Consider the following 18,397-nt stretch of genomic DNA (forward strand, 5'->3'; position numbering starts at 1 on the left):
TTAATGCTCAGTAACACAAAACTGAGAATAAGCCACATCTACATTCAATGTGTTTCCTTTTTATTTTCATGACTATTTACATTGTAGATTCTCACTGAAGGCATCAAAACTATGAATGAACACATGCTTTTTTATTAATAAGGGAAAAACTTCCACTAATTAACCCTGACAAAGCACACCTGTGAAGTGAAAACCATTTCGGCTGAGTACCTCATGAAGCTCATTGACTACGTTTACAAGCTGTCAATTTTCGGGTTATGGTCACTATTCGGGTTTCTGAAACATTCGGAATAACCCGTTTACATGCGTGAGCAGAGAGAGTTACTCCTGTATACATGGAATCTGTAATCAATTGGCGATATCCTGATGTAAACGGTGACGCACGGTTAGCGTCTGGACGTACGGACGCAATAACTTCTCGGTCACCTTCTTATAAATCTCACTATCTCGGTATTTTCTGCCGTCAACAAAAGAGATATTCCTGGTTTTCACCACACTAATAAAGAAACTGGTTTCCTCCTCGCTCCAAAAGTGTGGTGCTGTACTGCGTCTCGCCATGTTTACCTCTACTTCTTGTTTACTTCCGGTATACTGCACGCAGGTTTTCTGCATTGACATATATATATATAACTATATTATTATAGTATATAATTATTATTATAACTATGATTTCTGGCGCATACAAGAAGTTCCTCTACTCAAAAGACCAAGATTCCTTGTGAATAGAACATGCGCAGAACACAATTCAATGTTCCTTTTGATGGGGATATGCCGATACGCGTTTACATGACCAAAATTTTGGGTTAGAAAAGGGGTAACCCAGGTAGCATATTCGGGTTTTTAAAAACCCGAATATGAGCATATTCGGGTTTTTTTTACATGGCTGTGCGCGACCGGGTTATTGCTAATATTCCGGTTTTGAACGGGTTATTAGCTGCATGTAAACGTAGTGATTGAGAGAACACCAAGGGTTTGCAGAGTTATCAAGAAAAGCAAAGGGTGGCTACTTTGAAGAATCTAAAATATAAGACATGTTTTCAGTTATTTCACCCTTTTTTGTTAAGTACATAATTCCATATGTGTTCATTCATAGTTTTGATGCCTTCAGTGAGAATCTACAATGTAAATAGTCATGAAAATAAAGAAACACATTGAATGAGAAGGTGTGTCCAAACTTTTGGCCTGTACTGTATTACAGCACACATATCCATAACTGACTAAACAGTGTAATACACCATTAATAGCTAAGCATGTGGCTCCACAGGCTAGTCCGTTTACTGGCGATTGCACGTTGCTAGCAAATGCCCTAACATAACCTGAATATCAACATGTGGCTGCACAAGTAATATTAAACAATCTGCACATCTATCAGCTATGCAATAAGAAACACAGCAACAGCAATATTATCAAGGCGATAATCTCTCTCTCTCTCTCTCTCTCTCTCTCTCTCTCTATCTCCAAATAAAAGTCACATCATAACACGGGATAATTCCACATCGTAACAGAACACTTATTGAAGATAGCGAGGCAGTAAAACCCAAGACAGTTTAGCAAGCTACAGAATAGTTTTAACTTAAGTTCTGGGCTACCCACATCACTTCAACAAGTCCGAAAACGGGAAAGAATTAAAAAGAAATATGTCTGTTAAACAGCTGCTACACTCTGTCGCAGTGTGCTCAGACAGGAGAAAGACCTGCAGGCCTAGGTAACATGCATTACCTGCAGACCTGCAGGCCAACTTCAGGAGCCTCGGATGAAGCTGGGAATAATTAAACACAGGGTTTCCACACCGTGGTAATCCACTGCGATAATAAGGATATTTTAAATGAAAAGGGTAATTGTTACCGTCAACATTTTTACTGTGGTTTACCATTACACCGGAAATCGTTACATCCCTACCTGCAGGTAATGTATGTATAATGTATGCCTGCAGGCAATGCATGTTTAGTGTAGGCCTGCAGGTAATGCATGTTACCTAGGTCTGTAGGTAATACATGTATAGTGCAGCCTAAATTTCAGAGGCAACCTCAGTGATTTGACCGTGATTTTTGAACCAAAAATGCTAAAGGAGGGCAACAGAGTCTGATAACTTTCAGGTTATCAGGACATGATGGGAGTATTTACGTGGGCTCGGGATGGGATGGGAGCGACAATTGATTCCTGTGTCACCCTCTACTCTGCAGCTCACCTCACCTGGATGAGGTGGTAGATCATGTCTGACTCACTCACACCTTTGGGTTATCTCAATTAATGGATCAACCAACAAGAGTTTCTAGTAACAATACAGGATCTTTAATATCAAAATGTATTGATCATATTTACACTAATAATCCTGATATGTGCTCAACACCTATTTCTGTGACAGTTGGCTTTAGTGATCACAACTGTATTGCTGTCTCCAGGAGAACTAAGCTACCTAGAGCCTGTCCTAAAATTATTATGAAAAGATCTTATAGGGTATTTAATGAGGAGTGTTTTTTAAATGAATTGGATAATATTAAATGGAATTTGATAAGTGATATTGAGGATGTGGATATATCCCTTAATTTATTTATGGATTGTTTTATGAAAGTTGTTAACAATCATGCCCCATTAAAGAAATTTACAGTTAAAGCCAAAAGTGCTCCTTGGGTTGATACTGAGTTAAAGAGCATAATGGCTCAAAGGGAAGAGGCTAAAAAGGTTGCGGTTCTTTCTAACTCCCTGGAGGACAGAAAATGTTATTGTATTTTAAGGAATCAGGTGACCAAGGAGAATAGAGTGAAAAAGAAAAAATATTTTCAGAAGAGAATTGAAGACAGTGGTACAGATAGTAAGAGAATGTGGAATGTACTTAATGAAATCATGGGAAAAAAATCTACTTGTACTTCTTTTGTTGAATTGAATGGAGTTTATTTGACTAAGCCAATACAGATTGCAAATTATTTTAATGATTATTTTGTTAATAAGGTTTCTAATTTTAGAGAGACAATGAAATACACTGTTGATTCCAACTCAAATGAGCTAATTGAAAGGTGTATTATGAAAGATAAACTGTGTAGTTTTTCATTTCAATTTCATCAGGTTAATGTTGTGCAGGTGGAAATGTTGAGATCTTTGACTGTTGGAGGGACTGTTGGTACAGACAACTTGGATAGTCGGCTGTTGAAATTAGCAGCTGGACATATCTCTAAACCAATGTGTCACATTTTTAACAGATGTCTGGTTAGCGGTGTGTGTCCAAAACTTTGGAAGGAGGGTAAGATAATCCCTTTACCCAAGGACACAAAATCAACTTTTTGTGGCCCAAATAGTAGGCCTATTAGTATTTTGCCTATTCTAAGTAAATTATTGGAAAAGATTGTATTTGAGCAAGTGCAAGATTACTTTACTAATAATGATTTGACCACTATGTTTCAGCATGCTTATAGGTATGGTCATTCCACCTGCACTGCAATGACACAAATGTCGGATAGCTGGCTTACATCAATTGATAACTCAATGCTGGTGGGTACACTACTACTGGACTTTAGTGCTGCCTTCGATGTGATTGACCATGACATTTTGATTTCTAAACTTATTAGTTATGGTTTTACTTCCTCAACAATCAAGTGGTTTAAGAGCTATTTGTCGGAGAGGTCGCAAAGAGTTTATTTTAATGGTGCATTATCTTGTAGCAAGTCCCTGGATTGTGGTGTTCCTCAAGGAAGTTGCCTCGGACCTTTGTTATTTTCAATTTTCAAAAATGATATGCCGTATATACTCAGTAAGGCATCATTGACTATGTTTGCTGATGATTCTACTCTTTATTATGCAGCCCCTACATGTTCAGAGCTTAATCAGGTTCTGTCTTGTGAAATTAGCAAATTGTATAATTGGATCAAAACAAATAAGCTTGTACTAAATATTTCAAAAACTATGAGTATAATATTTGGTTCTAAGTATAGATTATCTGACAATCCTAAAATTAATATACAAGTTAATGGTCAAAATGTACAGCAAGTGAAAAAGGTGAAGCTTCTTGGACTTTGGCTCGATTCTACATTGTCATGGTCTGATCACATCAACAAAGTTGTTGCTAAAATGGGCAGAGCTGTTGCAGTAATGCGTAAATGTGCACAATTTTTAAATTCACGGTTGTTTAGTCGTGTTGTTTGTACATTGGTTTTGTGTCATTTGGATTATTGTTCTGTTGTATGGTCTGCTGCATCATGCAGTCATTTAAAAAAATTACAAGTGGCTCAAAATAAGGCTGCTAGACTGGTCCTTGGTTGTTCCTTGAGAACTTGTGTTGCAGAGATGCAAGAACGTCTTGCTTGGCTGGTGGTCAAGCACAGACTATCTGCTAATATGTTAGGATATTTTCATAGAATTATTAACACTCGGATTCCAAAATTTCTTTATGACAATATAATTTACTATTCAGATATGCACTCACATTACACAAGAGGGGCGAATAGTCGACAGATTTCTTTACCCCTACCTAAATCTGACTCTATGAAGAGGACCGTGTTTTATAGGTCAATTGTGTTTTGGAACAATCTTCCAGTTGGGGTTCGGGATATCAAGGGAAAAACTGGTTTAAAAAAAAAGACTAAGACTATATTTGTTTTCAACATCATAATATTGTCTGATTGGCTGAGAGTTGTTGTATAACGTGCTATGTTGTTTTGTATTATTTTACTATTATTCTAATCAGTACTTTTTGTATTGTTATTTTTTCTTGTTCTTTTATGTGTATTAATATATGATATTTGTGTGAGTAATTGTGATTGCAATTATTCACATATACGTTTTGTATGTATTGTTTGGACCCCAGGAAGACTAGCTGTCGTCTCGGCGGCGGCTAATGGGGATCCTTTTAAATAAACAAATAAACAAATAAAACCTGGATGTGTAGTCAGTAAAGCAGGTGGGCCAGGGTGTCACTGGGCGTGCTCTTGTGACTTACAATGACTTACAAATAATACATAACAGCTACAAGTGTATGCACTATACAGGATTTACACTATTGTAGTCTATAAACAAAGCATCAGGCTGCCTTTGACATTTCACATGAACAACAGTTAAAGTTACTCAGGCTACCAAAGAATACCATAATTCCTCGTTTAAATTAGACCTAAGCGACACCCCAAGCTTCCATCCTTCACTGTTTTGCCAGCAGCATGTAAGCATTTGAACAGAGTGCTGTGTGTCCACAGTGTGTGCAGTTAGTAGTTACTGTTACTGAGGCCTTTTGGAGGAGCAACACTTAGCAACACTTACGTTTTAGTTTGTGATCTCCCTGCAGGGGACATGTTTGAGCTTCAACTTTACTCTGCAAAGAAAAGTGTATTGGGAGTTGCACCTCGAATTGCCTCCAGCCTGAAAATAAACAACAAGAACTTTGCTATTAAAATGTGAAAAGGTGAAGTGAAAAACATGCAGCTGTTACTTGTATCTATTCTGAAAGGATGCAGCCAATGGCCAAGTGTGACTTTGCTCAAGATGCAAAGGCATCATACTGTCAGCTATTCCATCAACCAATAAATAATCTCTCTCAAGGGTTAAAGATGACACGAGGGTTAACAAACAGTCATGTATATGGGCTCTTCCAGTCTCTCCACTGCTGGCTGTTGCAGTTTAACGGGAGAGAGGAGCGAGACGGGTTAGGATCGTGACCGGCCTCTCACAAGCTGTTAACACCACCATCTTCAGCCAGAGAGGACGTGCTATTAACGTCATCGCTACACAATTTCTTAGTAAAACCAAAATCAATTAAACTGCCTTGTTTTCTATTTGCCATAGCTATATGATGCTAACTGCAGAATGGATTTCAAGGACTTTGCGCGCCGATTAATGGCCTCCAACGTTTCTATTCTTTGAGTTATCATGTACGAAACATGAGCTGAATTTGCACCGCAGTGCTGCAACGCCTTGATGCTCATGACAAAACCAGCATGTATAGTATAGCATATAGTATAGTATATAGTATATTTATCTTTATTGAAGTGAATTAGGTTTAAATCGCAGTCATGCATGAATGAATGATATTTTTGCAATTTTACACAGAATAATCCACGATGATCAAATTACACAAAATTGAAATTGGGAGCCCATGTCTTATTAAGGGGAGCCGAGCTCCCTCTAGCTCCCCCGTAGTTCGCACCCTGAAGCAATGTACTGTTAAAAGTTACCACGACAACAATGGCTTCTCTTTAACGTGATATGGACAGTTTTCTTGGATGGAATCCATGCAGTATGTGCTGACATTTCCCCAGCGGAGCTGACAGCCAATCAGCGAGAGAGGAGTGTGTTTGAGTGCTGGCCCTCACGGAGGTAACATTAAGTAAAACGTGTTTCATGCTTCTTGCATTAATTATTTTAGTAACCGTCCTATTTAGTAAGAAATCCTGAACACTGATGAAGGCTTCTAGCTGAAACATGTTCGTGTTTTGTCCACATTAAATAAGAAGATAATTTATCTGTGAGTGACAGTTTTTAGTTTTCTCTGATCCTGTCACTACTGTGGACACGGTCTAGGACTTGGCGCCTTGATGGCCACTTAACCCAATTCACATATTATCAATCGTGCCATTCCTCTCAGGTCTGACACACACACACAAACACACACACACACACACACACACACACACAGCTGCAGAGCAGATGGAGCAAACTACGTTGCCTCTGCAGCTTGTTCAAGTCAAGTTCGAGTCACGTTAATGCCAATAAAGCCGTCCCAAGTGTGGTTCCACGTTTCAAAATGCCACGCAGACGGCGTTCGCTGCAATATAATATAACAACACATTCTCACTCCCATGGCGTCAAATATAGACACTTGGTCAGGGGTCTCTGGTGTTTGTTATTGACGCTAAAAGTCTCTCTATGCCCTGGTGACTGACTGACAGGCTGCAGGTTGTAGGGCAAAGCAACTTTATTTCTATAGCACATTTCAGCAACAAGGCAATTCAAAACACTTCACATCAAACATTAGAGAGAAGTTAAAAACTTTCATGAATGAGATGAAAAAATAAATAAGAACAGGTTACAATGGAATAAGATACAAATACAAGAATACCAGCTGGTAGGGAGGCGTTTTATTTTGGGTGGTGTGTAAAATGTTCTAAAAGCTGACAACCTGCAATTCCATCTTTTTATTAGCTTGTACTATTATAATCCTGTAGGACTACAGAGTAAGGGCTCATGACTTCTAACCAGATTGTGCACTATGAAGGGCAGAGGGACGATATCTATGTAATCCAGGTTATTTAGCAACACAGAATAAACTACTGAGCAAAATGTTAATTAGTCTGATTTGACAAAGCTGATCCCAACACTACACACCCCTCTGTCATCACAGAGTTCAGAGAATCTATTTCTCACAGATCCACTTCTTAGGGCCATATCTTCCTTTTTGTCTTTGTGTCCATTTTCCTTGTCGATCGCAGCATGTTGCAGCAGTAAAGTTACCGTAATCATGAGGCAGTCCTGATGCCCAGAACCTGTCAGAAAAATACATTTAATGTTAATGTTTAATAAAACGTCCTTTTATTAAACAGGGCTGAAACTCCTGATTGGTATTCATTAAAAGTAAACTTTTGAATTTCACATACAACATATTTATATCTGTTATTAAAACACTTATTTCAATAACTCATTTAAGATTGAGCTTTGTATATCAATATAATCTTTAACGGCTGCCAGTGACAGAATAAACCCTTGTCCAGTACTCCCACATCTCTGTTTTCAGTCATTGAAGGTTTTCACTGACGGGAATTATCCCCAAATCACAGGTGTTCTGATATCTAACCATGATGGTGCCCTTTCTTTGTTTTCTGCAGCTAGTGTCTGTTTTTAAAAGCCCAGCAGCCGGTCCTATAGACTACACATTTTGATTCAGTCACACATTAAACTACAGAAGCTTTTCAGATATGTGAAAGTTTAACAGATATTAAATATTTATGGTTTAAGACTTCACTATACATTTATAATGTTTACAGGGAGCTCCTCTGTTGGTGGTTTCAAAGCTGACTCTGGTCCCCGTCTCTCCAGCTTCATCTTCACACATCATCCATGGGACTGATGCTCATGTTTATTTAAAAGGTCTACTAGTCAGCATTTCACTACTCACAAGCCCCCGGCTGAACGCCGCTACGTTGGAGTTTACCCCGGTGGACGAGAGGGTCGCCTCCCTACGCCTGCGGGTTGTGGGGGGGAAAATTCTGACTGTTGTTTGTGCATATGCACCAAACAAGAACTCAGAGTATTTGGCCTTCTTGGAGACCTTGACTGGAGTCCTGCATGGGGCCCCAGTGGGGGACTCCATTGTTCTGCTGGGGGACTTCAACGTGCACGTGGGCGATGATGGAGACAACTGGAGAGGCGTGATTGGGAGGAACGGCCTCCCTGATCTAAACCAGAGTGGTTGTTTGTTGTTGGACTTCTGTGCTAGTCATGGATTGTCTATAACGAACACCATGTTCGAACATAGGGATGCTCATAAGTGTACCTGGTACCAGAGCACCCTAGGCCGAAGGTCAATGATCGATTTTGTAATCGTTTCATCTGATCTGAGGCCGTGTGTTTTGGACACTCGGGTGAAGAGAGGGGCAGAGCTGTCAACCGATCACCATCTGGTGGTGAGTTGGGTCAGGGGGTGGGGGAAGACTCTGGACAAACCTGGTAAGCCCAAACGGGTAATGCGGATAAATTGGGAAGGTCTGGAGGAGGCCCCTGTCCGACAGACTTTCAACTCACACCTCCAGCGGAGCTTTTCGTGCATCCCTGTGGAGGCTGGGGGCATTGAACCCGAGTGGACAATGTTCACAGTTTCCATTGCTGAAGGTGTGGCGAGGAGCTGTGTGGTGGACAACGGTGGTCAGACTGAAGAAGGAGTCTTTCCGGGATATGTTATCCCAGAGGACACCGGAGGCAGTTGCAGGGTACCGAAGGGCCCGAAGGGCTGCAGCCTCTGCCGTGAAAGAGGCAAAGGCGGAAACAACTCCACAGTGGCAAAGCCCCGGGGATTGTTGAGATCTGTCCAGAAATGCTCAAGGCTCTGGGTGTGGAGGGGCTGTCCTGGTTGACACGCCTCTTCAACATTGCGTGGAAGTCTGGGACAGTGCCAAAGGAGTGGCAGACTGGGGTGGTGGTTCCCCTTTTTAAAAAGGGGGACCAGAGGGTGTGTGCCCATTACAGGGGTATCACACTTCTCAGCCTCCCTGGTAAAGTCTGCTCCAAGGTGCTGGAAAGGAGGGTTCGGCCGATAGTCAAACCTCAGATTGAAGAGGAACAATGTGGATTCCGTGCTGGTCGTGTAACAACGGACCAGCTCTTCACTCTTGCAAGGATCCTGGAGGGAGCCTTGGAGTATGCCCATCCTGTCTACGTGTGTTTCGTGGATTTGGAGAAGGAGTATGACCGGGTCCCCCGGGAGATTCCTATGGGAGGTGCTGCGGGAGTATGGGGTGAGGGGGTCTCTTCTCAGGGCCATCCAATCTCTGTACGACCAAAGTGAGAGCTGTGTCCGGGTTCTCGGCAGTAAGTCAGACTCGTTTCAGGTGAGGGTTGGCCTCCGCCAGGGCTGCACTTTGTCACCAATCCTGTTTGTAATATTTATAGGATATGGGACAGGATATCGAGGCGTAGTCGGGGTGGGGAGGGGTTGTAGTTTGGTGGGCTGGGGATCTCATCGCTTTCTCTTTACAGATGATGTGGTCCTGATGGCATCATCGGCCTGCGACCTTCAGCACTCACTGGGTCGGTTCGCAGCCGAGTGTGAAGCAGCTGAGATGAGGATCAGCACCTCTAAATCTGAGGCCATGGTTCTCAGCAGGAAACCAATGGAATGCCTACTCCAGGAAGGGAATGAGTCCTTACCCCAAGTGAAGGAGTTCAAGTACCTTGGGGTTTTTTTTGCGGGTGAGGGGACAATGGCGCGGGAGATTGGTCGGAGAATCGGCTCAGCGGGTGCGGTATTACATTAAATTTTTTGCACCGTTGTGACGAAAAGAGAGCTGAGCCAGAAGGCAAAGCTCTCAATCTACCGGTCAGTTTTGGTTCCTACCCTCACCTATGGTCATGAAGGCTGGGTCATAATCGAAGGAATGAGATCCATGGTACAAGGGGCCAAAATGGGTTTCCTCAGGAGGGTGGCTGGCGTCTCCCTTAGAGATAGGGTGAGAAGCTCAGTCATCCGCGAGGAGCTCGGAGTCAAAGTGCAGGATGGTTCTTGTGGGTTTTACTGATCGTTCCCTGGTAATGTGCAATGTGTTAATTACAAACATAAAACCTAAAAGTGTTTTTTGGCATTTTAACACAACACTGTTGAGTGATGATAATTTTAAGGGATTTTTCAGGTTTTTCTGGGGAATTTTTAGGACCAGAAAACAAGATTTTAACTCTCTGAGGCATTGTTGGGATTGTGGGACGGCAGAGATAAAACAGCTGTCAACAATACACTCTCAATGTCACACGGAGGGGGGGAGGCCCCGGGCATTAATGGAATTCCAGTGGAGTTTTACATGGAGTTCTGGAGGGACTTGGGTGAAGATCTTTTAACGGTTTTTAATAGCAGTAATAACTCTCTTACTAAAGAAAGGGGATCTACAAGAGATCAGAAACTGGCATCCTTTGTCTCTTCTCTGTACAGACTATAAAATCCTGTCCAAGGTAATGGCCAACAGACTGAGAGATGTGCTGGAGATGGTGATCCATGAAGACCAGACATACTGTGTGCCTGGTAGGTCCACCCTGGACACTGTGTCCTTGATTAGAGATATTTTGGACATCTCTAGTTCTTTGGGTATTGAAACTGGTCTTATTTCATTGGACCAGGAAAAGGCTTTTGACCGGGTTGAGCACCACTATCTCTGGAAACCTCTGGAGAGTTTTGGCCTCAGCCCGTGTCTTATGGCTATGATCAAGGTTTTCTACCAGGTAATTGAGAGTGTGTTGAAAATCAATGGTGGTCTGAGTGCCCCTTTTAAGGTGCATAGGGGGGTGAGGCAGGGCTGTCATCTCTCAGGCATGTTGTACTCGCTTTCTAGAACCCATTTTATGTAAGGTCAGGGCTAGCATTGAAGGGTTGCCTTTAAATGGTATTAACAAAAGACATATATTGTCAGTTTATGCGGACAATGTCATTGTTATTGTAAAAAATCAGGAAGATATAAAAGAAATTTGACAATATTGTCAAAGATTTTGGAATAATATCAGCTGCAAAGGTCAATTGGGAAAAAGTGAAGCACTGGCAGTTGGGAGTTGGAAGAGGGGTCTGCCAGGTCTTCAAGGAGGATTGGTGTGGAAAAAGGATGGTCTTAAATATCTTGGTGCGTACGTTGGGAATGAGACTATAGTCAAAAAACTGAGAGGGAGTGGTAGAGAAAGTAGAAGGAAGACTGAATGAGTGGAAATGGCTGAAACCACAACTGTAATTTAGAGGCAGAGCATTAATTATTAATAATCTGTGGCATTGGTTGGCCTGTATGGAACCCCCAAAAGGGCTCATTCAAAAGGTACAAGCAATTTTAGTGGATTTATTTTGGGACACGCTACATTGGGTATGTCAGTGTTTTATTTTTACCAAAGTGGTGGTCAAGGTCTGGTACACATAGAAAGTAGAGTGGCAACTTTCAGAGTACAGTTTGTACAGAAATATCTCACAGGTCCAAAAGATTGGAGAGAGGGGTATTTTGGAGGGATGTGACAAGTAGCTTATTAAGGGAGACAGCTGGTCTGGGTTTGGACACTGCACTGTTTCTGATGGATTTTAGGTTTTTTAACCTGCATGTATTGTCTCCTTTCTATCAGTCACTTTTCAAGGTGTGGAGTTTATTTAAGCGGAACCAACTTGAGCATACGTGCTCTCTGCACTGGTTATTAGAAGAGCCCCTCATAAATGGGGCTAGGATGGATGTACCGGACAGCCCGAGGCCGGCCTCGCCAACATGATGTGCACCACAGGAGCTGTCAACCTGAGGGGAATCGTGGATGTAGCAGGGCCTGGGCTGACAGATACATCGACTGTGGCGTCTCTTCTGTGGCAGAGGTCTAGTCGACAGACGAAGAAGGTTTTAGAAAAATGGAATGAGCGACTGACGGAGGTGGAATGTAAAATGCTCCAGGACTACTGTGTTGGCGTGGAACCACAGGATGGGAGTGATCCTTTTCTGGAGTTTTACTCCTAAACTGGATGGATTTACTGGGGATTTTTTAAATATGATGGACTAAGTATGTGGACTTGTATACTGTCAAAGGAAAGGTTGTGTAAAATTCCTGAACAGAGATAAACTGGACTTAAGAGTGGACAGTGGTGTGAATCCAGCATGGAGGGTTCTTTTTATAAATCTCTGAACAAAAGGACTGGGGATTTACAGTGGAAGATTTTACATTGCGCCCTTGCTGTAAATGCTTTGATTTCTGTGATCAACCCAACAGTTTTAAGTGGTTGTCCATTCTGTGGCGAAGTAGAGACAGTTTTTCACAGTTCTTATGAATGCCAGAGACTCTGGGAGCTGTTTGATGAGCTGGAGAAGGTTTTTATACGGTTTGGTGAGAAGTGGTCTAAGGTTGCTTTCATTTTATGAGCCGGCTTTAAAAAAGCTGATGCCTCTAAATGGCAGCTACTAAATCTGATTGTAGGAGAGGATAAATTGTCCATCTACAGTAGCAGGAAGAATAAAGTGGAGGACAGGACAGGACAGGACAGGAAGCACTTCCTGTTTTCATCTCTTTAGTGAAAGCCAGAGTTTGGGTTGATTTAAGGTTTTATAAGGAAATGAATAACATTGATGAGTTTCTGAAACAGTGGTGCTATAAAGATGCATTATGTTCTGTAGTAGGAGATGATTTAATATGTGACAGAATGTTTAGGTAGGGATGTGATTGTTTGTCGTGTGAATTACCTGTTTTTTTTTAGGTGCATATTTTCTGTGGCCCTATTTATTGTGATGGAAAAAAAAATTTTTTGGTTTGGTGTTTCTAGTTTTTAAAATAAAGGTTTTATAAAAATCTAAAATCTCTCTCTCTCAAACACTTATTGGAAAAAGCAGCTTTAACTCAGCATCTTTCTATTTAAAACACTTCTTTGACAAACAGTGACTGATGGAATTGTGATGAAAAGAAAAACCTTTAAAATGCCTCACGTTAGTGTCAGCGGTGATCGGTCGACCCATTCCCATTTCCATTCTCCTTGTCTCTGTCCATACCGTAGACCAATCCAGGACTCTCCATCCTTACTCAGCTCACGGACAAACTTCTAGAAGTTGACAAGAGACAACAATCATTTAGCTGTTCACAGTTCAGCATTTCTGTTGTAGTGACGCCATCTTGTGACTACATCTGAAGGAAAGAGAAAATATATTGCAAGAAAAAAATTCCCCCATGATGCATGAATCAGAAACACTAATCATACACAAATAACCAACCATAGTTTCAATAGAACCAAACAAACAACATGGAACATCTTGACAAACAGTTAGACTGTAGTTTTAGTTTTTGTCACTTTGACAATCAGCCTCAACAAACACAAGAGGGATCCCTCGGTCCACCACACACTGAGGACTGGACTCAACAGCATGACAGGACACACGCATTAGTAACGGAGGAAAGGGAAGAAAGACATTTATAATCAGCAGAGAAACAGAGAATGCGTGAGGAACTGCACCGTTAGTGCTCATAAGACACTCATTTCAAGGGTTTTTTCAAACATTTAAAATTGTGATATATTATATTTTATATTTAGATATTTCCATTGAATTTCTTTTTCTCTACGATCACTCAGAAACAAACACACTCACCTGTTCCTCATCATTGTTTATGACGACTAGATGTGCTCCTCTCTGCTCACAGTCATCTTTGCTTCCAATCCAATAGTTCCTCTCCTCAGATTTAAAGTAACAACTGCATCCAGATCTCTTCCATCTGTCAGGACACAGCTTCACTTAAAGTCAAACAAATGTAGTTTCACTATTTAAAGATCTTTGTCATGTTTCCCTGTCAGGATGTTTACTCTCTAAATACTTTTCACTCAGGTTTTACATCTCATTAGTAAGTGACCGTCTCTAACAGAAATATTCACATCATCAGGAAAACAGTTTAACATGAAAACTGTTTAATCAACGGTAAATACACAATCAAGTTCTATGATGTAAATGTGTATAATACAGGTGTTTACTGATTTTAAATTTTCTCACCTTTAATTCTACACTTCAGCTGCTTTACTTCATCCTGTAACTGACTGATTTTGACAGATGTGTCTTGAAATAAACAGCAATAGATAAAAGTAAGACAGTTTGAGATTATTTATGCTTAATCGACAGTGTGAAGTTTGATCCTGTGTGTTTATGGTGATTTAAAACCTTTCTTACCAGAAACTTTCCTCTGGATCTGGCTGTAGTTGCTGCTCAGTTGGTCGTATCTGGTCTGCAGCAAAGTGTCTGAAATATAAGATAAGGTTTAAGGCTTTATTGATTGATACTACTACACATTCTCTGGTGTTGCAGCAGCAAGCAACATAAATAAGTACAGTTACATAGAGAAAGGTAATAATAATAATTAAAAAAATCTTTTTATAAATTCTAAACTATAAAAATGCAAAAAGACTCAAAAATATCTGGTGAAAACCACAACAAAATAAGAAACAGACCAACAACACTGATTCATTCTGCTTTAAACTAAAGACAGAAATAATTATCATCCTGCGCACAATGAAATATCACTTTGACTATGAATGAATTAAAAAAATAAAACAAGACAAACTACAACTGAAAACCACAATCATGACACTATCAAGTGTGAAAAAGAACCAAAACAAGCTCAGTTTTAGCGCCTGGCACTTTAAAACCCTTCCCAAAAAAAAGAGTCTGCTGTGATTGGCTTATGAAAAGGATAGTTAGTGGTTAAGCTGTGGGTGGAGATACTTAGATGGGGGCGGTATTTTCTAATGAGCCTGCATGAGAAAGAGGAAGGGGAGTCAAATGTGAATATATTTTTTATTTGAGGACAATGCACATTTAATGTTCATTAAATGTGCATTGTCCTCAAATAAAAAAAAAACGTATTTGCATAAGCACTGAAAATGTATTTTATATTTTTACTTTAAGACCGTTTGCATTAAAAACATAATTACTCACAGCGAATGAAGAGTCCAGCCAATAGCAGAAGATAAAACCCTCCCAGAGTCACTGCAGTAGCTCTGAAGCTCCTTCTGTTGCTGGCTGCAGGGCTGCATGGTCCTACAGAGACAAAATACATCCAGAACATGTTTTACTGTTTGTTGGAAGTTTCAGCGATAAGAATAATGACTCACGAGGCACCAGATTACATCACCAAGACACCTGATAAACACTCACAATGAATGGTAACTAATGGTAGATTGATTAATTGTGAATTAACACTCAATATATAGTTTAAATAAAGCCTCACAGAAACTGAGATGAACTTCCCCTTTACAACAATCATCATTTCAGACTTACTGGCTCTTTGTGGCCCAACATTAACGTAATGCTCTTCCTCCTCTAAGATCTTCAGCTGATTCTCCTCTTCCTCTCCGCTGTTCTGTTTGACATTTCTGTTATATCTCACATTGAAGCTCAAACGTGGAGCAGCAAGAGTATCTGCAGCCATCTTGACAAACTGAGCTGAACCTATGGTTAGGAACACTGTCTGTGTTTGTGTTGAGCCATCATTTAACACAGGAAGTGGCAGCAGCACAAACCACTAAGAAAGGTGCACACACTAATACATTTGTTACTGTTAGATGAAAAATCCCACTTAACTTAAAAAGTTGACTCTGATTTAGGCATTCAGTCGTTTGGGAATCAGTGTAATGAAACCCTTCAGATAAACCTTATAAAATTATATTAAAGTTAAACAAAGCTAATAAAATAAAGATGTTTATTCCTGATTGTAAAAATTAGGAAATACACACACACAGTATCTGTGCATAGCTGCATTCACATGTCTCTCTGACACAAGAACTTTGACGTGACCGCAGTTTTTTTTTGTTCTGTTCAGATCCGTTTTATATTTACAGATTACACATGGACATAACGGTTTTGTTCTTCAACATAAAGTACATCTTTAGACTCATAGTACAGATATTAGTCTTACTGTCATTTAGATATTATATTAAACAAGTTCACTGGATAAATACATTTGAGATTATTAAATAAAAACTTGTTGTTAACTAGTCTATATCCATTTCCAGGATTGCTCCGTTGTTGACGGAAAATCCGCCTGATTTCACTCTTTTCGTCCGGATGTGCGTCCCCTTCCTCTGTCTCTGTACTGGCGTTCTAACCTACGGTGGATTTGGTGGACATGTTCCACCAAAACAAGTTTCTTCCTGAGACTATTTAGAAGAGGCACCGTGGCTCCGTCCGGAGCTTAGCACCGCCCAAGATGATTGTGATTGGTTTAATGAAATGCCAATAAACCAGAGCATGTTTTCCATCCATCCAGGAATGCTGTGTGGACTAGCCTGACCTTCCTCCAGCGTGCTTTGGAGGAGGGTCTGACAAAGCGAGACTATTGTTAAACCAACCACCAACGTGGACTCGAACCGTAACATTTGTTGCCTGCAGCGGTTCCTTTCTCCTCCTGTATGTAGAGGGTGAGATCAACTTGTGCGGCTCTAGCGCCCCCTGCTGGACAAACGGTCAGCTGAATGAAGGAAAGAGAAGCAGCTGTCATCATGTTTCACTTCCAAAAATTCTAATAATAATAATAATAATAATAATATATTACAGTGGGGAGAACAAGTATTTGATACACTGCCGATTTTGCAGGTTTTCCCACTTACAAAGCATGTAGAAGTCTGTAATTTTTATCATATATCTTCAACTGTATGCGGATGATGTAACACTTTATATGCCGGCATCAGCTTTAGAAAACATTTCTGCAGCTCTCAACAATGAGTTGCAGATGGTATCTAATTGGGTAATTGATAATAAACTTGTCCTGAATATAGGCAAGACTAAAAGTATTTTATTTGGAACTAAATGTTCACTTAAAACAAGGCCCAGGTTGGATTTAGTACTAAATAATGTTGCTGTTGAGCAGGTACATGAAATAAAGCTTCTTGGGGTAACATTAAACTGTACTTGTTCGTGGTCAAGACATATAGATGAAGTGGTGAAAAAAATGGGGAGAAATATATCTGTAGTTAAAAGGTGTTATTCGTTTTTAAATTCATATTTAATTAAACCTGTTTTGCAGACACTAGTGTTATCACACTTAGATTACTGCTCTGTGGTTTGGTCAGGAACTACAAAGAAGAATTTAGGGAAACTACAGAGGGTCCAGAATAGAGCTGCACGTTTAGCCCTTTATTGTACCACAAGAGCTAATGTTAACAAAATGCACAGCAAACTATACTGGTTACCGGTTGATGAGAGGTTAAAAGCATCACTCCTTGGCTTTATAAATAAAATTAATTGATGGAAAACTCCAGATTGTCTGTATAGGCAACTTACTCTGAGTTCTAATGTACATACATATCACACGAGGCATGCCGTAATTGGTAAATATATTATTCCAAAATCTAGAACAAACTCAAAACAACATACAGTGTTGTATAGAGCTATGGTTGAATGGAACTCTCTTCCAGGTCATATTGCTAAAATTCAAAATATTATGAGTTTTAAAAAACAAATAAAAGAATTTTTTGTTAACTTATATTGGTAGATCGAGTATATTGTATGTGTATGTAGAGGTATATGTGTGTGTGCATGTATATGTCCATATGTGAGTGTGTATATATGTATATTTGTATTTTATGAGAATTAGCTGTCTCGGTGTAGGATTGTTGGTTTATTCATGTTATATGTGGACCCCAGGAAGAGTAGCGGATGCATTTGTTGCATCAGCTAATGGGGATCCTAATAAAGAAAGAAAGAACTGTGAGAGACGGAATCTAAAACAAAAATCCAGAAAATAGACCTCTACATGCTTTGTAAGTAGGAAAACCTGCAAAATCGGCAGTGTATCAAATACTTGTTCTCCCCACTGTATGTAGGATCAACTTATCTGTTGAGATTGTAAACAAATGTAAACTCAGGATGTCAACACATCTCCAAAGATATCACACACACACACACACACACACACACACACACACACACACACACACACACACACACACACACACACACACACACACACACACACACACACACACACACACACACACACACACACACACAAGCACTTTTCTGTCTGAAGAACTGACCAACTCGTATATGAAACAGACTTTATTTTAACACACAGTCGAGAATTCTGAATTGAATTGAACAGTTTGTCAGAATTTCTGTGTTGTACATTTCTTCAGAAACACCATAAAACAGTCACATTTATTCATCATAACATAACAAAAGTACGGTTTGAGTCAGTGTTGTCTGGGGGTCACCGCTGTAATAACCCCCCCCCCTTCAGC

General features: G+C 40.2%; 1 long non-coding RNA gene across 1 annotated transcript; it reads right to left on the minus strand.

Annotated features, from left to right (window-relative positions):
• Positions 1-7,377: 7,377 nt before the first annotated feature.
• LOC114563965 (uncharacterized) lies at positions 7,378-13,817 on the minus strand. The gene is made up of 3 exons (XR_003693708.1): positions 13,761-13,817; positions 13,107-13,219; positions 7,378-7,463 (listed from the first exon to the last, which is right to left on the minus strand). It is a non-coding gene; the product is annotated as an uncharacterized LOC114563965 (long non-coding RNA).
• Positions 13,818-18,397: the final 4,580 nt, after the last annotated feature.

The sequence above is a fragment of the Perca flavescens genome, chromosome 2 (assembly GCF_004354835.1).
Source record: "Perca flavescens isolate YP-PL-M2 chromosome 2, PFLA_1.0, whole genome shotgun sequence".
Classification (NCBI taxonomy): Eukaryota; Metazoa; Chordata; class Actinopteri; order Perciformes; family Percidae; genus Perca; species Perca flavescens.